This window comes from Pleurodeles waltl, chromosome 3_2, assembly GCF_031143425.1.
Source record: "Pleurodeles waltl isolate 20211129_DDA chromosome 3_2, aPleWal1.hap1.20221129, whole genome shotgun sequence".
Taxonomy (NCBI): Eukaryota; Metazoa; Chordata; class Amphibia; order Caudata; family Salamandridae; genus Pleurodeles; species Pleurodeles waltl.
In genome coordinates, this window is record NC_090441.1 from 85,508,444 (window position 1) to 85,531,897 (window position 23,454).

General features: G+C 47.6%; 1 protein-coding gene across 1 annotated transcript in view; it reads left to right on the top strand.

Annotated features, from left to right (window-relative positions):
* Positions 1-23,454, top strand: part of HSF5 (heat shock transcription factor 5) — a 333,431-nt gene that overhangs the window by 31,484 nt on the left and 278,493 nt on the right. The gene's annotated exons all lie outside the window — the stretch shown is intronic.

The window sequence follows — 23,454 nt, forward strand, 5'->3', positions numbered from 1 at the left end:
GAGTTGGCCCGCCCTACTCGCCGGCACTGCCACTCACGGTCATGGTGGTGGAGCCGAAGAATACCAGACCAGGGGGACGAGAGTTGGGCGCATGGACGGATGCGGGAGTGACGACGGTAGGGGAAATCTATAGGGAAGGTAAACTACAGAGCTTCACCGAAATGGTGGGAAAAGGGATCCCTCTGGGTTGATTCCTTATGTACAGGAGACTAGTACATACTCTGAAGGACCATTGGGACAAGATTAATGCTGAACCTGGGGTTCACGGAGTATTACATCTCCTGCTAACGTCGGGGGAAGAGTCTCACCTGATTACGAAAATATACCGAGCCCAGACAGAAGCAGCATTGGATCCCATGCATGCACTAAGAGAGAGGTGGGAGAAAACAGTCGGACATGAACTAAATGAGACAGACTGGAACAGAGCTCTGGCTTATCCCCGGAGGGTCTCTTGTAATACTTGACTACAATATATCCAATATAACTACTTGCATAGAACATATCTTACCCCTCACCAACTGTTCCGTATATATGGGGGGACCCCCAGGACATGCCCCAGATGTGGCAGCTGCAAGGCAGACTTTGACCTTATGATGTGGAAATGTGAGGTGCTACAGGTGGGCTGGAAGGCAGTTATAGAGTACATATGAGGATTATATGGCACGGTACTGCCGTTCACCCCTGATGTCTGTCTATTGGGTGTAAAGACGAATATGTCACAAGGGAAGATTGGGGGTCGTTTCTTGGATCTCACCCTGGCCCTCTACAGGAGATTGATCACGAAGGGTTGGAAGGCTTCAAACCATCCCTCACTGGCTGAATGGAAAAACGAAGTCTCAAGGTGGGCTGGGGCGGAATTACAGGTTCTAAAGTCAGAAGAGGCACGGGGGATCAGGCAGTCCCCCATTGCCCCAGGGTGGGAAGAACTAATGATGAACTGGGTTACTGCAGGAGATAGACCAATGGCTCCCAACACAACACCAGCAGAAGCAGAAATCTGAGCGTAAATAGAAAGGAGACAGGGAATATCCTCAACAATACCACTAACGAGGAAAAAAAGGAACACACTAATGGGGAAAAACTGGTAAAAAACGCAGTAAGCATGCAGCAGACCACAATACTCAGCCCAGAGGTGTGTACAGGTATATGCGTAGAGAACAGTAATTAAACTCACGGAAAAGGTTGGCATTTCCCCCCCAGGCACAATTCCCTCAGGGAATCCCCCCCGCCGCTCAATATTAATACCACCCACAAACGCCATCAAGTGTGTGTATAGTTTAGTGTTAAGTTGAAGCTGTTATATATGCATGCAAGAAGAATGGGAAGCACAAAGCGGCAAGGAACCAGACACGCATGGGAAACCACACTAGGACCAACACGCTAGCGGATAATAAAGTTTAGTTAAAAACAAGGGTGTGTGTTAAGCCATGACACAAGCTACACATAAACACAAATAAAATATTGTATCCTCTTCAATACTATACAAGATGAGAATAAGATGCTCCCAACAATGTACTTGAGTGATGTAAACAGTGAATTGTTAATTGTTAATAAAAATATATTAAAAAACAAATATATATATATATATATATATATATATATATATATATATATATATATATATATATATATATATATGTGTGAAATACAAATCGATTGAAGTACTAACCTGCAACTGTAATCTTGTGGTTCTAGAAATATATTAAGAAAATATATTTTTGTTATTTAAAAACCATTGGTCTGGAGTTAAGTCATTGAATGTGTGCTTCTTCTATTGCTTCTGTATGTACAACAAATGCTTTGCACTACCCTCTGATAAGCCTAACTGCTCGACCACTCTACCACAGAAGAGACCATTAGTATTATCTACTTTAGCCTCTGTCAAGCCTCTGGGGAACTCCTGGATTCTGTGCATACTATAGCTCATTTTGATATAGTATATACAGAGCCAGCTTCCTACAACATGCAAACAAAAGAACATTCCAGTACTCAATTACAGCACAAGGCCATGAAAGATTTGGGAATATTGATAGCTATCTTCCATTCAGGATAGTATAAAGTCCACTTACTTTTCAGCCACACTCTTTAAGGCAGTTAAGCCTTACAGAGAAGACAATCCTCCTGAGCCAACTTACCTGGAGCGATCCGGCCTTCAGAAAACAGTGACACAAGGTTCCCGTTCTTCATTTGGTAGCACCCACTACCCTGTCACGGTCTGCCAGCAGTCCTGAAAAAACAAGAAAACATAAATGACAAGCGTACATGAACAATAAGCCTAAAACAAACAATCTCACGTCTAGTGAAGTTTGCTTGAGAAACAATATCGGTTGCACCTGCAACCATGCAATACGTACCACTTGGTAAAAAATCAAGACTGCAAATATGGGCAACCTTAGATTGGTTAGTGCCATTCTGAACCCGAGAGACGTTGGTGTTAATTTAGAGACATTTATTCTGTTTTGAGCAAGGAACTATTGGGTGATTTGTGCAAAGCACTAACCTGTGAACATAAGAGAGTTTGAAAGCTAAGCTGCCATATACGTTTAGTGAGTATGTTCAAACCTTAGTGGAAGTGAATGAGAGTAATTGCATAATGATTTGTGATATGTGAAATGTGGAAGAGCAGTGGCTGCTATTGTTCCTTGTTGTATCACAATACAGGTATACAAATGGTAATCCTTTTGTGTCATTCTCCTTAGAAGACGGAAGAGTGATGATTAACACCACTGACACATAACCTAAAAATCAGGAAATTCACTTCATTATCTTCTGTGTTCGACGACCATGTGTGTCTGCAGTGGGCTTGAGACAACAAATCTGGTTGTCAGTCAGTTACCTAGTTGGAAGGAGATCAAGACCATGGATTGTCTGAGCAGCGTGCCTGCAGTGATTGAGTGGCATCTTCATCCAGAAGTTGCATCTCTGATATTTCAAGAGTGGCAGCTTTGGACATAGATCAGTTTCTCTCCATTTTGGCTTGAGAAATTATCTGTTGGTTGAATTGTTGGGAAGTGCTCTTCTCTGGAGTGGAAGTTTGATCCGCATTATGCATTTCTTCATCTTCCTATAATGTAGAAGATTATTTGCAAAATTTGTCTCCAGGAGGCACTTGTCATTTTGATAGCCCTGATTGGGTGCATTGTCTTCTGACCATCTTCTGCTTATTATCTGTCCATCTCAGCCTCTTCTTATGTTGACTGGTCTCTTGTCTCAGAGTGACTAGTTTATTTCATCCCAATTTTCAGCTGCTCAGAGACTCATTTAGTCTGGCAGAAGGAATGCCAATCCCCCGGCCATGTAAAGGCTATGTTCTCTGTTACTCTGTTGGAGGACTGCTTTACATATTTGGAGAGCCCTACAAGGCAGGCAGACAGCTTTGGGCCTTCAGCAGAGCTGCCATTGTAGCCCCATTAAAGGCACTAATAATTTGCATGGTAGTTGTCATGCTTAATATGCCCACTCAGTATTTTGTTTGTTTTCCGAAAATGCTCTTCCAAACCGGGAGTTTGTATTCAGAAAACAATAAGAAGAGTGGCCCTGATGAGTAGGGAGTTTTCTGCCTGTATGTGGGGGCTATTGTGTGTTTTTACTACCCTGGACTCCCATGCATCTGATGGCCGGCCCAGGTATAGATGAAGAGTTGAAGAGTTAAGGTTGCTCAGCCTTAAAAAGGGTGTAGTGAGTACTGTTATCACCAGGCGGCAGTGTAGTGATGGTCCACCAGTCAATGGTTTACACTGAGCAGGCCAGTTAAGGCTCTGCCAGTGTAAACGCAGCTTTCCCCAGACTTTAAATAAAGTGTGGGAATCGTGAGTTTGACAAGGTGGAGCTTCACCAAACTGTAAATGACTCCCACACTTTTCAAGCTTAGAACTTGAGAAGGTACATCTTTGTAGCTATCATGTTCCTGAGGAGGTTTTTGAGTTAATATTGGTGGCTCGTATATCATTGATGGAATTGATGTATTCCAATAGGTGGACTGTGTTTGACACTTGGTGTAAGCACTGTTCTGTAGATCCCTTGCAAGAATAGATTTGCTCATATTCCTCAATTTGCCATTCCTTTAGCTGAGAAAGGAAATACTTTATGTACAATCAAGGTTTATTTGGCTTCTACGTTGTTTTTTTTCATTTTGTTTGATCAAGGGGTGGCATTGTTTAAATCATCAGTCATTTGTAACATCTTAAGTTTTGGAAGCAAGGTTTCCCTTGAAGCTTTTTATTGTTCTGGCTTGAGTCTTGATATTTGTACTAATTTTTCCTATGGCTTCTTTCAAACCATTGCATTCTTGTACATGTATGTATCTTTCAGGTAAAATGGCCTTTCTGGTTGGTGATTGTAGACTTTATCTGATTTTGCTTTATTCAGGGTATTCCGAAAGACGGTGGTGCTTCAGACCAAGCCTTCTTTTTTTCAAAAAGTTGTATCTGAGTTTCATGTGGCACAGAATATTGTTTTCACTGCTTTTTCCCTTCACCTCATACTAGAATGATGAAAGATTAGATAGATTAGACCAGTGGTTCCCAAACTGTGGTCCCGGGACCCCTGGGGGTCCGCAAAGCCTTCTCAGGGGGTCCGCAACTGCTTAGAAAATGAAAAAATATTAACAAATAATGACAAATTAGGTCCCAAGCTTCCGGTACTGACTCAGTGGGGGTCCCCGGATTCCAGTGATGATTCAGTGGGGGTCCCTGGGTTCCAATAATGATAAAGTGGGGGTCCACAGAAGTCAAAAGGTTGGAAACCACTGGATTAGACCTTAAGAGGGTGTTAAATTTATGTATCTGACAGACATGGTACTTTCATAAAAATGCTAATCTTATTTCAGGGGCTTAATTTGGGCTATGCTGTTAAGAAGCAGATGACTGTTTTTTCGTTTTTGAACTGAAGTTGTGCTCCAACTTGGGGTATGATTTAGTTCAGCGGATGTGACGAATATCCCATCTTCCTGATTACAAGTGCGTTATATTCTATGGCAGTTGTATTAAGGTGGTGGAGAGAACATTCGTCAAGTATGTGGCAGAGTAACCCATCTGCCAAACTCCAAATTCTTGTCTTACTTGGCTCATTCTATGAGGGGCATAACTGCAACTTCAACAATATTGAGCCGGGTTCAAGTGCAGTCTATTTGCAGTGCTGTTAACTGGTTATCTCAAGGCACTATTGACTTGAAATGGGGAGCTTGGTAAGGCATTTTTAGTGTGCTTAGGCTGCTTTTTGTCTAAATTTGACTCTTCATCCTTATTGCAGTTTAGGGATGAGAATTTGGGAGTGTTCAAGTGAGTATTTATCAGAACTTGGTAACCATTGGAAGAACAACTTCTATGTGGTAAATTATTTTTAATAGAAATGATTTCACTCATACTTTACTCATGCTTTGGAGTCCACCGAAGATGAGATTGTTGATATTGTTTCATTTTTCAGCTCTCTTTTCATGTCCTTATGTCTTAGGCACAAGGAAAACTAACAAAGCCAATATCACTGACGGATGTGGCACTGTATGTGACTTTTACCACATCATTATATGTCGAGTTCCAAGAGTCTGCTGGCGATACATTGTCTAGTGATGCTGGTGATCATGAGTTGATATAAAAATCTAGATCCAGTCTAGCGCATGGGAAGGGTACTCAAGTGAGCAATTTGCAGGAGTAATTATATCGATTAGAAATCACATTACCAAATGTAAGTTCCTCATCATTAAAAGGTGAATGTTGCAGATATCACACAAAATCACTTTCAGCTACCAAATAAGTAAACCAACCATGTACTCTACTGGATGACGGAAAGCATAGTCTTATTGAACATAGCCAAAAGTACATTTAGATTCCTGTTTTTGGGAGAATCCTAATGCCAAGGACCTCTTCAACTGCCAAAAAAGTGAGGAACCTGGCAAAACAAAAACCATTCTTTGTTCCCCACCCTTTCTTCTAGTTAATGCAATGGTCAAGTTTACTAGTCTTCAGCTCCCCTTAGTTCACCAGAACCTTTCATTACTTCAAACATACAATCAAGTGAAGCTCTCAAGAGAGCACCTGAACTAGTGCAATATTGTTTACTTTGGCCTAACCAAGAAACCTATTACCAAGCCAAGGAACCAGGCAGTCAAACTGTAGCGAAACCTCTGAAAAAGCAGTCCCACTAGATGGACTCTGAAAGCCTTCTAGGGGCTTCTAGGTGCTGGGATCAAATACAAAGTTCTGTTCACCATCCTTACCACCTACTGTTGTAGATGCTTTGGATAGATGCAGAAAATAGCTATAAACTACACCCCAGCTCACCCACCTCAGATCTTAGTCTATCCACCTAATATAACAAAATTGTGAAACAAATTCACCATAGTGCCCCCAGCGTATACATGGGGGTGCCAGGTACATAACACACAGTTTTCTTTGAGTTCTGGTACTGTCCTGTTATTATTTTGTATGTCATTTGTGTGTGTTGACTGCAGGTATTTGTGTTGGATATTTCTCACCATGACATTATGCATTGACAGGTGCTGTGTAAACCTTTGCAGCATGCATATCTGACCAGAGAGACATCTACAATCATAGAGTGATATTTGCATTTCTGTCTGTGCGGTTGCAGTGTAATAGACACATTTATCCACACATGGATAATAAAGGTCCCAACATTGATAAATACAGGGAGAAAGTACATAGGCATTTGAATGAAATAAGTGAAATAACTATTGAGTGGTACGCTAAAATATGCTATTAGGTATCTAGGAAGAACAATCTCTAATGTATGATACTGTATGCTATTGGGCTAGTTTTAGTCAGAAGGGATACCATATGATTATGGGGTGGGAAAAAAAAAAAATATTATGATTGTCTATCAAATATGGATAGGTATATAGCAGCAGAGTGGTTCATATATAAGAATTGGGGATACCTGCATAGACTTTGTGACAAATGAGATACAATACATGGTCTGGACTAGTCTACATATTAATATATACATAGTGAAGTAAACCATGAGATGGAACAGAAATACGCAAGAAAACGTAGTATTACACTAGATCTCATGAGATGCAGTGCACTTATACAGTTCTTGACTGATGTTGGATACGTGTCAAGATGGTATAATGTATATTCACAATCTAGTGATGTATATACTGGAATTAAATGGTTTGTTTATACCCCAAAAAAATCACAGTTATTAAAAATAAATTGATCAATGATCCTCTAGATTCTCCAGTTTTAGAGTATCTTTCATAGATTTGCATATTTGAATCATCCCCACCATTGAGGTTGCAGTCCCACAGTATATTCTAAAGCAGTGTACATAGCTTACAGTGGCAAAGACATTGACTGTAATAGTGTATCCACATTATTTACAAATAACCAAACTCCAGCCAATCAGGCGACAACACCCTTTACAAAACTCCCAGCAGGGGCATCTTCCCTCTGATGTTCTACCACATGTCGTGTGAGAGGGAGTCTCCCTGAGCTCTGCTCAGTTCTTAAGATTTGGTTATAATCAGATTACTTCAGCTGTGTTCCAGTATGTCAGAACTCTTGAAGAAAGGGCATTTTAGACCTTGTGGGACCTGCGGAAAGCAGAGGCAACATTTGGAAGACCCTCATAAAGAGTAATATTGCCTTCGTCCAACCCACAAGGTAAAAGACTGTAAAATCTGTGGGACTTTTTTTTTCTCAATGATCAAGAGGCAAGAGTTTTGTTTTAGCGTCAGAAGCTTGAAGCTAAAACTGCTGCTGTCTCTGAGGAGGAAGATAGTGAGACTTCTGTTGCCTCACAACCAGAATCCAAAAAGAGAGAGAGGTCACACCATAGGTCACCTCAGGGGCACAGAAAAGCCTTAAAAAAGACACACCGTGAGTCTTTAAAAGGCTCCTCTCATAAAAGAGATAGAAAGAGCTACTACACCATCTATAGTAGTGCCATTAAAACCTGCAAAGCCCTACTTTGAACCATTCTTGAGGAAATATAATTGACAACAGTAGCACCGTTGAAATCACCATCGACGGCATTGAAAATTAAGATGTCGACCACCTTATCGATGATGATCACACCCTTGACAGGAACTGTACCAACACCATCGACAATGTTGACACCATTGACAAAGACCTCGTTGGTGAGACCATCAAGAACACAACCGGGTGAATGGTTATCTCGCCCAGCAAGGTGTCACCATTCCCATCTAGCCATTTGCTAGATGTCGAGGAATCAGTGGTGCAGCTCACAGTCCGTCTGAGTTGCATGTAAAATATCAAGATGAAGATGATTATGGGGACTATCATGAACCTGTTTACCAAGATCAGCAATATATTGAACATCCACATCAATATATGGAACAGTACCACCGCTTCGCTCCTTCAAAACCACAGGATATGTTCCAGGGTCCAGCTGCCTTAGTCCAGGATTTACAAAGCATGCTTCAGGACTATTAGTAGGGCTTTCCACTACCAGCAGGAGTGCAGTTGTCACCTTTAGGTGGATCAACTACTACACCTAAGTCACCAGAACCTATGCTGCCACCAGATACTATGAGGATGACTCCAAGGATATACATTGCTATGCCACCTCAGGATGATCCATCATCATCATCTGAAGATGATGCAGATAGGGAGGGAGGTGAGATTCAAGACACCCAAACTTTAACAAACAATTAGGACGATTACCTCATCCCAACACCTTCTCCCACAGCCGCACAATCAGTGGATTCTCCGCCAGAAAGACATTGGTGGGTTCCACAGGCTCATGAAAATAGCAGCCACATGTTTTTAGCTCCCATTGACCCTTGGTTCTTCCAAGGATCGATAAAAAATATAGAGCTTCCGAAGACTTGCCCACTAGTCTCATAGGACAGCCGAAACCAGACTCTATAAGTACCCAAGCCTTTCGATGCGGGTCAGAGAACCCATTCTCTCCAATCTCTACCCCACCTTACAAGGAAGACAGATGCCTTAATAATATTGGAAAGAAATTCTCCGTTATGTCAGGCATGATTATCCGTGCAGAAAATTCCCTGGCAATTCTGGGCATATACAATAGTCAGATGGGGGCATACATTGCCACATTTCTGGATTTCTTGCCAGAGAAAGTAGTGGCAAAAAAAAGATTCTGCATCAGGGGGAAAGGTCGGCATCTAAAATTATAGACTGAACAGTGGATATTGTGTCTATAGGATTCTGGCAGTTGGCAGTATCAGCAGCTCTCAGGTGTCAGGGTTGGCTCAAGGCTACAGCGTTTCGGCCTGATGTTCATACAAAGATTTTAGATATGCCTTACAATAGCAAGGATCCGTTTGTTAAGCATATCAAGGATGCTTTGCAAGCAATCAAGTCAGATACTGAAACTGCTAGATCCTTAGGAACTCTTCAGTTCTGTAAAACACCCCTTCATGGAGCTAGTGGACGGGGCAAATGCTCTTACTGAGGAGGATACCTGAGGTATCAGCCATACTAGTCCTTCCAGCAGCCCTTTTGACCTGCCTATCAGCAGCAACAACCGTATCAAGCACCACAAGTAGCATTGTTTTCCAAACAGCAGTCGAGGGGAAAGCAAACAGCTGGAGCCAGGGACACCAGCAGGAAGCAGTGACAATGTCTTAGTACTGGTTACAACAACTACAGATCACCATTGTGTGGGTGCAAAAATGTGACACTACAAATGTCAGTGAAGGAAAATCACTACAGACAAATGGGTCCTAGATCTCATCACTTATGGCCATACCCTGAAGTGCATCCATATTCCACCTCATACATCACCAAAACAATCCTTGCCTTCTCACCTCCATTTTCTTCGCAAGGAAGCGTTGACTATGTTGCCCAAGGGGGCCATAGAAGAGTTCCCACGCTCACAAAAAGGACTGGGCTTCTACTCTTGTTTTTTTCCTGGTCATCAAGAAATCAGGGGAGTGGCACCCCATTCTAGATCTCCGGAGGCTCAACAGGTACCTAAAAAAGCAATCTTTCATATGTTTACCCTTCAGGAAATTCTGCACCTCCACAATCACAGAGATTTCGATCTCCAAGTTGCCTATTTCTATATTCCTATCCATCCCAGGCATCGCACATTCTTCAGATTTACAGTAGCCAGCACACACACTACCAATTCAAAGTGCTACCATTTAATCTGCTCCCTGGATATTCACAAACTTTCTTGCACCAGTGGCAGCCTATTTGGAGCAAAAGGGCCTTCAAGTTTTCCTGTATCTCGCCAACTGACTGATAAAAGTGCCGTCCCTTTGTCAAATGTCGATGGCCACAACAACATGCCTCTAGACAGTCCACACCTTGGGGCTCACAGTGAACTGTCAAAAGTCTCTACTCTCTCCCTTAACAAGGATATTTTCTAGGAGCAACCCTAGACACATTGCAAGACAAAGCATTCTTGTCAACAGACAGACAAAGGAAACGCTCTGCCTGCCCATAGTCTTTCAAGAAGTCTGCTTCAGTTCACCTTCCCAGATTTCTTCTTGCCATGAATTAATCGGCCATCTCCTAATGCAGTATGCTCATCTAAAAATTAGACCTTTCCAGGTGTAACTGGATGCCCAATGGCCCATAGTGCAGGGTTGTGGAATTTAATAAAATATCTACTTGTCTATGGGACAGGTTGCTTCTTAAACCAACTTGTCCTGTAAAGACAATCTACTTGTCCCTTTGGTGCCATGTAGTGCAGAGACAAATTATGGCGGCAATCTCATTATGTAAGAGCCTGATAATAACCTCTCTGATTATGCCAGGGTTACTGCTATAGTAGAACTTGGATACTTGCAATTTCAATCCCTACTATAGCAATTTCCTTATTTTGCCACCTTTCTGCAGATCTACATACTGGGGCTGGAGGAAGCAGTAAGCAATAGTTCCAGGAACTAGTTCCTGAAATGCCTTTGAGTCTGTAAACCTACTAACATGCATGTTTTAAGGATTTTCACCAGCTCTTCTCTAATCTTTTTCCATAATAAGAAAGATTGGAAATTTACTCCTGACAATGGCAGAAGTAGACGTTTTTCCAGGGTTAGGGAAAAAAGTGGTTGGAGGGAAAGTGAACTTGTAAACGATCAATAGATTTTCACATGAGTAAATCTGCACATGTATATTTGCTTGTGCCAAAATACAGTTCACAAATATTTTCTAGGAGTACGATTTCCTGGTCTACTTCTGTAAACTCTTGTGAATTCCTGAAAGCCACTAATTGAAAGACGTATACCATGGGTGCACTTTTGTGACTTTCTTTAAGAACTGGGTTCCTAATTAGGTCTGGCGTTAATAAAGACATTTTGGCCCTCATTACAACCCAAGACCGCCAGGGTTGTTTTGGCGATCGTACCGCCAACAGGCTGGTGGTACAATTTGCCATATTTTGACCGCGGCGGTAGCCAAAGTTGTCCCGGTGGTTATAATCCGCCAGGGCAGCGCTGCTTGCAGCGGTGCCCTGGGGATTATGACTCCCCTTCCTGCCAGCCTGTCCATGGCGGTAGAGACCGCCATGGAAAGGCTGGCGGGAAGGGGAGTTGCGGGACCCCGGGGGCCCCCTGCACTGCCCATGCACGTGGCAAGGGCAGTGCAGGGGCCCATAGGCACAGCCCCACCCTGCTTGTCACTGTCTGCACAGCAGACAGTAAAAAGCGTGACGGGTGCAGCTACACCCGTCGCACGGCCGCAACACCAGCTGCAATGTTACGGCTGACATCCCCGCTGGGCCGGCGGGCAGAAACTCTGTTTCCGACCGCCGGCCCAGCGGGGATGTTGTAATGCGGCTGGCGGGTTTGTCTCCGCATAGGCAGGCGCTCAGCGGTTCAACCTTCATCAACCGAATCATCACTCTTGCTTACAAGCTTTTGCATCAATCAGTCAATCAATCACTCTGTTTGTAGAGCGTACTACCACCCGCAAGAGTCTCAAGGCGCTGGGGGGGGGCTGCTGCTACTGCTCAAATACCCAGGTTTTGAGCCACTTCCTGAAAGTCAGTAGGTCTTCGGTCTGTCGCAGGGGCAAGGGAAGGGTGTTTCTGGTCTTGGCGGTGAGGTGGGAGAAGGATCTGCCTCCGGTAGTTGCTCTTCGGATGCGGGGGACGGTGGCGAGGTCAGCGGATCGGAGTTGGCGGGACGGGGTGTAGAAGGTGAGTCGTCTGTTGAGGTAGGCTGGACCGATGTTGTGGAGCGCCTTGTGTGCGTGGGTGAGGAGCTTGAAGGTTATCCTTTTGGTGACGGGGAGCCAGTGTAGGTCTCTCAGAAGGGGAGTGATGTGGCTTTGTCGGTGAGCATCGAGGATCAGGCGTGCAGAGGCGTTTTGTATGCGTTGCAGTCGTTTGAGGAGTTTGGCCGGGGCTCCTTTGTAGAGGGCGTTTCCGTAGTCAAGTTTGCTGCTGACGAGGGCTTGGGTGACTGTTCTTCTTGTATCTGTGAGGATCCAGCTGTAGATCTTGCGGAGCATGTGGAGGGTGTTGAAGCAGGATGAGGAGACGGCGCTGACTTGCTTGGTCATGGAGAGTGTTGAGTCGAGGATGACGCCCAGGTTGCATGCTTGGTTGGTGGGTATTGAGGCTGCTCCCAGAACGGTTGGCCACCAGGATTCGTTTCAGGCTGAGGGGTTGGTGCCGAGGATGCGGACCTCTGTCCTGTCTGAGTTCAACTTCAGTTTCCAGGTCTCCGTTAGGAAGGCGACTTCCTGGGTGGAGGTGTCGAGCAGGTCTCAGAATTCGACGGCATGTTTGCGTGCGGAGCGGGTGTTTAGTAGGATGCATCGGAGGTAGTTGCAGTCAGGCTCGGCGGGAGATTTGGTGATTTGGAGGCTGGTGAATCTGCAGTTCCAGCAGGTGAAGGGTCCCTGGGTGTGCTCACAGGAGGCCAGGAAGCAGGCGTGTGCTCGTCCGGTGTTGAGTGCGTGGAGGGTGCTGGCGGTGTAATGGCGTTGCTGGGCGTGGTGGTCTTGGGGACCAGGGGTCCTGGCGCTGGGCGTGGTCCATGCGTGGACGGGTGCAGATGGGCTTGCCTCTGGCGCGCCTGCTGCGCGCGGCCGCCATTAAGAAGGGGAGGGAGGAGCAGCTGGGAGGAGGGAGGGGGTGGACCAATGGGAGCGTGAGGGGGGCGGGACGCAGCGGCAGGGACGGGGAACCGGCAACAGCCGGAGGAGGGACGAGGCAGCAAGAGGCAGCAAGAGCAGCAGGAAAAACGAATCAGGCACAAAAAAGGGCACACATACAACACAGGCAAAAGTCAAAACGAAATTCGATATGCAGGAACGAAATACAGAGCAGTGTAGAAAATACTAGAAACTCTGACCGCACGGCAGTGAGGCAGCAAGGACGGGTCGGGACACAAGGGCAGAATGGAGGATCTGCCCGACGCGAGGAATCGTTCTTGGCCTTAAGGCAGGTCAGGGGTCATCTAATCAGTGATTATTCTGGGAGCAATTTTACTTAGCCTCATATGGTTAAACTTTTCAAACGTGTGTATACGTGTTTTTTTGTTTACTGGAACCATTGTCAGTAGCGCAGTGGGACCTTAAAACATTTATTTACAACGCTCACCCTAATAATGAACGCTTTTCATTAATGAATCGTAAATACTAGTTTGAACAGCATTAATAAATGGGCATACATATTACCTCCACTGGAGACAGCTCCCTTTTTTTAACCTGGGAGCCAAAGAGTTTGTGCTGCAGGGTGTTGGGCCTACTTGTCCCAAGGACAAAATAAACATGAAAACCAGTTGCCCTTGACCCCAAATGATATTTCCCGGCAATAGGAGTTCCACATCCCTGAAGTGTACAGCTCACTGGACTATATCATCCAGATCACACCATTAAGAGAAGAGCTCTCTCTTGGTGGATAAATTCTGACAATCTCTCATCAGGATTGATGTTCTCTCTCCGAATACATCTGTTTTTCTAGAAGGCTGGGCAGCCCATTTACAGGATATTCAAATAAAGGGCAAATGGAGTCTAACAGTCAAAAAATCATATCAATTTTCTGGAGCTCAGAGCGATCTCCTCTGCTCTCTGATCTTTCTTACCATGGATATAGGGATCATCAGTGTTGAGAAGAACAGACAACACCACCAGCATGTTTTATCTCAACAGACAAGAGGGTACGAAATATCAAGCCCGTGCACAAGAAGTAGAAAGTATATGGAAAAGGGCAGTGGCTCATCCGGTGAACATAAGAGTGAAACATCTCCCGGGAGCCAACAACTGCTTGGCAGATACCTTAAGCTGAACAAGTCAGACTTTTCATGAATGGGAGATGAATCAATCCATTCTCAACACCATATTTCAACGATGGGGCAAGCCAAAACTGGATCTCTTTGCATCCCAAGAAAATAAGAAATGCTGGTTTTATGCAAGCTGGGATCCTCAAAAAGGGTCGTGGGGAAATGTGTTTTTGATAAGATGGTCAGGGATTTATGTGTACTTTTTCCCCCCGATCCCTCTTATTCCCAGGCTTCTTGGGAAATGAAGAGGGAACCATTTTGGCTAATACTAATTACTCCAAGATGGCTCAGACAACACTGATTTATAAAGCTTCTACTGTTGTCGGAGGACAGCCACATCCAGCTGAAGCCCTACAAGGGCTCCCGAACACAATGAGCTTCAGCACCTAGACATCCCACACGAGTGCAGGGATATTCTCGTAAGAGCCAAAGCTGCCACCTCAAATAAGACATATTGTTTGAAATGGAAGTGTTTTTGCTTATGGTGTCAAAACGCAAACGTACATCCTATTTCATCACCTCCGGAACAGATTCTGCCACACCTCCTTTCTCTAGCTGGATCAGGAATGGTACACTCTTCCATTAGAGTGCATCTGGCACCAATTTCTAGGTACACAGGGCGGCAAGATCTCCATCTCTGTGGTCAAGCAGGTTAATCACACAATATCTTAATGTACTCTTCAGAGTATTTCCCTCCACTAACATGGCAACTTAACACAGTACTATCAGAACTAATGAAAAGCCCTTTCAAACCTATTCACAGGACAGATCTCAAAGTTTTTAACATGGAAGGTTGCTTTGCTTCTATCACTAACTTCCACAAGAAGAGTGAGTGAGCTCCAGGCATTCATGATCAGAAATCTTTTACAATTTGAAGATATTAGAGTAATTCTTCAAACTGATCACAAAGTGCCAACAGATTTCCGTCTCAATGAACCAGTTGTGCTTAGAACTTTCTTGACAAATCTGCAGACACCTGCTGATGGAGCTTTACATTCTCTTGATGTAAAGAAATGGTTAAAATTCTATCTGCAACATAGAAAAACTCTTTGAACTATGGACCATATATTTGTGGCATATGGAAACCATAACAAAGGGGGTCCAGTGACTAAAGCCAACATATCAAGATGGATCGCAACAGCCATACAATTCTGCCATTCCAAGGAAAGTAGGCCTTTGCATCAAAAACCTTGAGCACATTCTACAAGAGCAGTTTCAACAACAGCAGCACTGTTTGCTGGAGTACCTATCAAGAGTATATGCCATGCTGCAGCTTGGAACACAGACATACGTTCACACAGCACTCCTATCTGGATGCGGCTCACCGCAATGATGCAGCTGTGGGACAAACAGTACTTCAGGATCTTTTCAAATAAGGTGAGTCTAGTATTAATAAATGTGCAGGTTTGTACCCACCTTCTGCTGTTTGGTTCATAGCATAGTTTTATTAAACAAGTCTATAAAGACTTGCTATTCTGATTAAAAAATCTATGAGAGATACTCCAATATTGGAGAAAAATGTGTTAGTTATCTGTACACTCTTTCTCCTGTATTGGAATCTTTCATAGAATCACATTTGACCACCCTCCTCCCATAAGAGGCTCTCGTTCTTGGCATTTATATCTCTTCACACTGTTGCTTGAAATCTTAGGGAAGATGCCTCTTTCTCCAGTATTGGAATCTTTCATAGAATCACATGTGACCACCCTCCTCCCCTAAGAGGCTCTCCTTGTTGGCATTTATATCTCTTCACACTGTTGCTTGAAATCTTAGGGAAGATGCCTCTCTCTCCAGTATTGGAATCTTTCATAGAATCACATGACCACCCTCCTTCCCTAAGAGTCTCTCCTTCTTGGCATTTACATCTCTTCACACTGTTGCTTGAAATCTTAGGGAAGATGCCTCTGCTGCTCTGTGGGAGTGTTCTAACAGGTGCTGTTGCCTGATTGGCTGGGTGCTGTTGCCTGAGTGGCTGGAGTTTGGTTCTTTCTAAATGATGTGGATAAGCTATTAAAGTCAATGTCTTTTGCCATTGTAAGCCATCTTGCACCGCTTTAGAATATACCATTGGACTCCCACCTCTACAACGGGTATGATTCAAGCATGTGAATCTGTGAAAGATTCCAATACTGGAGATCAAGAGTTACAGGTAAGTAACAAATTATGGGGGTCATTACAACATTGGCGGTATAAGGCGCTTACCGCCGTGCAGAAGACCGCCGATACACCGCCGCGGCCGCGGTAGACCGCCACAGCTATTATGACACACATCACGGAATCCGCCCAAATTCCGACACCCACACAACACCGCCACACCAAAGGTCAGCGATAAACATGCGGAAACAAATCCTCCACCTCCACACCAACAGAAACACGCCCATGCTATCACGACCCACGAATCCACGCAGCGGTCTTTCAACCGCGGTATTCCATTGGCGGTACACACCACGCGCTCAAAATAAACACACAGCTCCAAAACACCGGCACATTGGACAATTCCAAATACACACACCTGAGACACATACACACACCACTCCCACACACCCAACACAATATAAAATACACACCCACATCACCCACAAACCCCTACAACCAAAAATTCTGAGAGAAGGCGAGAGATAGAGCACAGCTATTGACAACCCCATCACACAGAGGCACACAACACCATCACCCACACAACATCCATGCACAAAACACCACATACCACTACACTCACCGCACTCATCAACACATACACCACCCCACACATCACACACACCACCCCATGTCACGCCAAAGACACCCCCGCTTTTCCGAGGAGGAGCTCAGGGTCATGGTGGAGGAAATCCTACGGGTAGAGCCACAGCTATTTGGCTCACAGGTACAGCACACATCAATAGCCAGGAAGATGGAGTTATGGCGCAGAATAGTGGACAGGGTGAACGCTGTGGCACAGCACCCAAGAAATAGGGAGGACATCAGGAAGAGGTGGAACGACCTACGGGGGAAGGTGCGTTCAACGGTATCCAGGCACAACATCGCGGTACAGCGGACTGGCGGCGGACCCCCACCTCCTCCCCCACAACTAACAACATGGGAGGAGCAAGTCTTGACCATCATGCATCCTGAGGGCCTCGGAGGAGTCGGTGGAGGATGGGACACTGGTAAGTCAAATCTTAACTATTACATCCCCCACCCTACCTGCATGCTATCACACACCCCCACCCTCACACCCTCCGCTATCACCCCAAATCCTCACTAATCTACCCATGACACCAACCACCCATCCCAACACCAAGCCCTGCATAACACAACTAAGCATGCTCACCCCTCACCAAAGCATGCTCACTGCACATACCCAGAACACCCCCCCAACCATCATCACACAAGCCCCCACACAGGAATGCCTGCACTGGGGTTCACGCACACCCACCCATTGCACACCATGAAACACACACATGCAATAATCATGTTCTCATACCCCTGCAGGAACCCGAAGGAACGTCACCACACCAGAGGGTCCAGGCAACACCACTCCACCCCCAGAAGAGGCCCACTGTGACGACAGCAGCTCTGCCCCACTGGATCTTGATGACCAGCCCAGACCATTGTGGGCCTCAGGACAGTCGGTTCCCCTTGGCCAGCCACAGCCCAACACTGAGCTTCCACCCTCTGGTAACACCAGCACAGCACCCACCCAGCGGGCCCAAACCTCCCTACCCAGGACAGGTCAATCAGCGGTGTGTCCACCACTACAGGGCACCCAGGATAACCCACCACCCCAACAACAACAGGGACCTGGGGGCAGTGGTAGTGGGCACACGGTCCAGGGGACGGAGGCACAGGAACACAGGGGAACTGGGATGGCTGCTGTGCGACAGAGGGAGGACAGGCCAAGGGAACCCACTCTCCACGAGGCCCTCTCCTCCATCATGGGAGCATACCACCACTCCCAGGAGACGATGGCAACGGTCCTGGACAAGTTGCAGGAGACCCTGCGTCTGCAGGAGGAGCAGTATTTGGGGTTCAGGGAGGAGCTTAGGACCATCGGCTCCGCCCTGGGCACCATCGTAGGGGTGCTGACGGACATTCAAAAGACCTTAAGGGACACCGTGGCAGTCCAAGGGGCCCCTGACACTAGCCAGGACGACGAACTGCCCACCACCTCCGCCGGCGCTAGTGGACAGGATGCCCCGCCACAGGACCACCACACCAGCACCCCACCCCGTGCAGACGGACAACCACCACGCAAGCGGGCCCTGAGATCCAGGAACAGGACAGAGCAAGATGGCAAGACCCCCGCCAGGAAATGAGACCACCCTGATTGTCCCCCTACTGTCCCACTTTGTCACCCTGTCCAGATTGGAACTGCCCCAGCTCCACTTCCAATGCCCAGATGGGCAGTGCACCTGTGAGACTAATAGACTGGACTCTGCCATGGACATTCCTCCACCATCACCCATCCCCATTTTACAACCCCCCTTCATTTTTTGAGCACTTAAATAAACACCCTTGAAACACAAAAAAATCTGGAGTCAGTCTATGATTTGGAACTTTGTATTATCAATTACAGTGTCATAATGGGTTACCCATTGTAAGGCTAACATACCTATGTCACACATCACAAGCCCTTCAAGGATGCAAGCAGTTGACACGTAGGTTACCACACTTGTGAAACTGAAATGGAAGGGTACAACTCAATTAACAAAAAGTGAGTAAAATGTAGGTACAGGATAGAGGTAGACGTGTGAAAGTTAATGTAATGTTAAACCAGAAAATGTTCTCACCTGTGTGTCACTGGAAATATTTCTGTATGACGGACTCCCTGTTGTCGTTTTCTTCTTCCTCAGCTTCATCCTCATCACTGTCCACAGGCTCCGCAGCTGCCACAACACCGTCATCTGGATCATCCTCCTGCAGAAAAGGCACCTGGCGTCGCAATGCCAAATTATGGAGCATGGAGCAGGCGACGATGATGTCGCACACCTTCCTCAGTGAGTAGAATAGGGATCCACCTGTCATATGGAGGCACCTGAACCTAGCCTTAAGAAGGCCAAAGGTGCGTTCGATTACCTTCCTAGTCCACCCATGGGCATCATTGTACCGTTCCTCTGCCCTGGTCCTGGGATTCCTCACTGGGGTCAATAGCCAGGAAAGGTTGGGGTAACCAGAGTCCCCCAATAGCCATACACGGTGCCTCTGGGGTTGACCCATCATATCAGGGATGCTGCTATTCCGCAGGATGTAGGCGTCCTGCACAGAGCCAGGGAACATTGCATTTACCTGCAAGATGTACTGGTCTGCCAAACAGACCATCTGGACATTCATGGAATGATAACTCTTCCTGTTCCTGTACACCTGTTCACTCCTGTGGAGGGGGACCAGAGCGACATGGGTCCCATCAATGGCACCTATGACGTTGGGGATATGTTCAAGGGCATAGAAGTCACCTTTCACTGTAGGCAAATCCTCCACCTGAGGGAATATGATGTATCTCCTTACGTGTTTCAGCAGGGCAGACAACAATCTGGACAAGACGTTGGAAAACATAGGCTGGGACATCCCTGATTCCATGGCCACAGTTGTCTGAAAAGACCCACTTGCAAGGAAATGGGGCACTGACAGCACCTGCACGTCAGGGGGGATTCCAGTTGGATGGCGGATTGGTGACATCAGGTCTGGCTCCAACTGGGTACATAGTTCCTGGATTGTGGCACGGTCAAACCTGTAGGTCACGATGACATGTCTTTCTTCCATTGTCAACAGGTCCACCAGCGGTCAGTACACCGGAGGATTCCGCCATCTTCTCATATGTCCCAGCTGACGGTGCCTAAGAAGGACAACAGCGAAGAACCAGTCACTATTCCTCCAGGTATGTACCCACATTTACACACAAGACTACACCAGACAATAAACCATTCCTGTATGTGTGTTGAGTATAGGCCTAGCTATGTGTGACGCAGTAGTAACTGAAGCCATGTGGGCCCCTGAAATGGCGGCTGCCTGACCTCTAAACTGGGACAATGGGATTGTGGGGTAACTGCGCTGGCGTTGCCCACCGTCGCGGTAGGCGGTCGTACACCGCGGCGCACTGCTGCATTGGTTAACATTGCACCCTATGGGTCCCAGGAGCCAATGAACAGGTGCGCCGGCGGTGATGATGCGCCCCGCCGCGGACGTCACCGCCGCGGACGTCACCGTCATTTTCTATCTGTTCAATCACTAGATACCTCACCTTCGACAGGAGAGGACCTACACTGCTAGTGCTGCTGTGACCTCGGTCTGGAAGCGACGATGGCTGCTGCGTCTGGGGAAAGGGCACCTGCCTTCACTGCACAGGAGTTGGAGAAACTTGTGGATGGGGTCCTCCCCCAGTATACGCTACTCTACGGTCCTCCAGACCAACAGGTTAGTACACAGGGAGCACGTTGTATGGGCTAGGCCTGGGTGGAGAGGCTGGGTGGAAGAAGGAAGGGGCCAGAGTTCATAGTACATTAATGCATGGGAATGAATGGGCCACATGGCCAGAGTAGGGAGGGGGCCACCCAAAACAACGGTGCAGTTGGTAATGACTGTTCCTCTTTCCTTGTGCATGTCATGTAGGTCAGCGCCCACCAGAAGAGGGACATTTGGCGTGCCATCGCCAAGGAGGTCCGGACCCTGGGGGCCCACCAGAGACGGGGCACCCACTGCCGTAAGAGATGGGAGGACATTCACTGCTGCAGCAAGAAGATGGCGGAGGCTCAGCTGGGGATGGCCTCCCAACATGGGAGGGGTGCCCGTCGCTCCAAGACCCCCTGATGTTCCGGATCCTGGCGGTGGCCTACCCGGAGTTGGATGGGCGCTTGAGGACATCACAGCAGACACAAGGGGGTGAGTACAACCTCATTCTGCGGACTTTGAGTGCAGTGGAGGGGTCTGGGTGGGGGAGGTTGGCTGTGGGTGTCCCTAGGCCAGGGCGAGTTAGGTAGGCAAGGCCCCTCCGTTATGTAGGCCATGTGGCACTCAACCCCACCTCAGCAGAGTCCCAAGTTGAGGTATAGTTGCCCCTGTGGCATCCATGTGCGCAGATTTCCACCATTGCCTTGTAGGCCATATCCCAGAAATTGCATGTGCAGAGGTCAGGAGCACGGCGTAATGCATGGGGCTGCTGCTTCTGTCTTGTCCGCCAACGGTAGCGGTATGCCATGCACTACAACTCTCTTTGTTCTGTCTCCCCCCCCTTTTCCTGCTCTCCCTGTCCTTTTGTACATCAGTATCATCAGGTGGAGGTACAGTGGCACCGGAGCACGAGGGAGCTACATCCCACATGGCCATGGAGGGCCACACCACAGACACTGAATGCACCAGTGGGACGGAGGGCGAGGGGAGCTTCACGTCGGCCACCGGATCACCAACCAGTGACACGGACACGTCCGCCGATGGGAGCTCCCCTGTGGTGGCGGCACCATCTGTGCGCCCTACTTCTACAGGTACAGCCGCCACCTCCCCTACCAGCACCGCCCTCCCAGCAGCCCCTCAGCATTCGCCCCCTGCCCGCTCACCCAGGAGGGTGGGCATCACCTTCGCCCCAGGCACCTCAGGTCCTGTCCCTGTCACCCCTGCTGCCCTCAGTGAGGAGGCCATTGACCTCCTCAGGTCACTCACTGTTGGGCAGTCTACCATTGTGAATGCCATCCAGGGTGTAGAACGAGAGTTGCAACACGGTAATGCATTCCTGGAGGGCATTCATTCTGGTCAGGCTGCCCTTCAGCGAACCCTGCAATCTCTGGCCTCAGCACTGATGGCAGCCATTGTCCCTGTGTCCAGCCTCCCCCCTCCAACTTCCTCCACCCAGACCCAATCCCATGTACCCCAGCTCATACCAAGCACACCTACAGACCAGCATGCACACAAGTCAACACACACAAGTAGCTCAAACAAACATAGGCACCACACACACCACAGGCACTCACGCAAGCCTCACCCACATACAGACACAGCAACATCCACTGTCTCCACTGTGTCCCCCTCCTCCTCTTCTCCCTCCTCCCTCCCAGTCTCGTCTACACACACACCTGCATGCACCACATCTACAGGCACTAGGACTCGCACCAGGACACCCAGCACCAAAAGCCGCTCACCTGCACTCACTACCTCCACTGCCATTTACACGTCCCCTGTGTCCTCTCCCAGTGTGTCTGTGACGCCCCCTCCCAAAGTACACAAACGCCGGCAATCACTCACCCAACATCCATCCACCTCACGACAGCCTCCAGTACCTGCACCTGCACCCAAAACACCTAAAGTGACACCTCCTACAACCACCTCCTCTTCCTCCACTCCCAGAGCCCCTCCAGCTACCCATCCCAGTGTCCGTCAGAAACTGTCCCTATGTCAAATTGACCTTTTTGCCCCCACTCCCCCCCCCCTCCAATTCATCAGTCCCGTCGTAGCGCCTCAGCCAAAAAGCCTCCAGTACCAGTGGTGCGTGTTTCAGGTTTTTGGAGTGCACCGTCCACCAGGGCACGCAGTAGGACCCGGAGCCAAGGCACTGGCAGCCCACCCCCTGTAAAGGCTCTGAAATTGGAGAGTGGACGACGGGACCGTGTTAAGACTCCTGGTGGGACAACAAGTGACATGGGATCGAAGGGGATTGGTGAGTCAGCTGTAACTCCAAAAAAGGTGGGGAAGGTCCAGAGGAAGTCTGCCCAGCCTGTTGTGAGTGTCACGGTGGAGAAGTGCACCATCATTTCCAGCGGTCCAGACACAACCGCCAGCACCGTCGTCACTGGTCCAGAGACCACCGCCAGAGTCACAGCCCAGGAGGGCACAAGTATCGTCACTGGTCCAGAAACCACCGCCGGAGTCACAGCCCAGGAGGGCACAAGTATTGTCACTAGTCAGGAGACCACCGCCGGAGTCACAGCCCAGGAGGGCACAAGTATCTTCACTGGTCAGGAGACCACCGCCGGAGTCACAGCCCAGGAGGGCACAAGTATTGTTACTGGTCCAGAAACCACCGCCGGAGTCACAGCCTAGGAGGGCACAAGTATTGTCACTGGTCCAGAAACCACCGCCGGAGTCACAGCCCAGGAGGGGCCAGGATGCCACAGCCCCGCTGGGCAATGATGGAACGTCATGCCACACACTAATGTCCAGTGTGGAGATCGTCATGCCACACACCAATGTCCAGTGTGGAGATCGTCATGCCACACACCAATGTCCGTATCAGAACCGCCATGTCAAAGCACCACTGAACAGGGCAAAGACCGCCATGGCAAAGCACCGCTGAACAGGGCAAAGACCGCCAT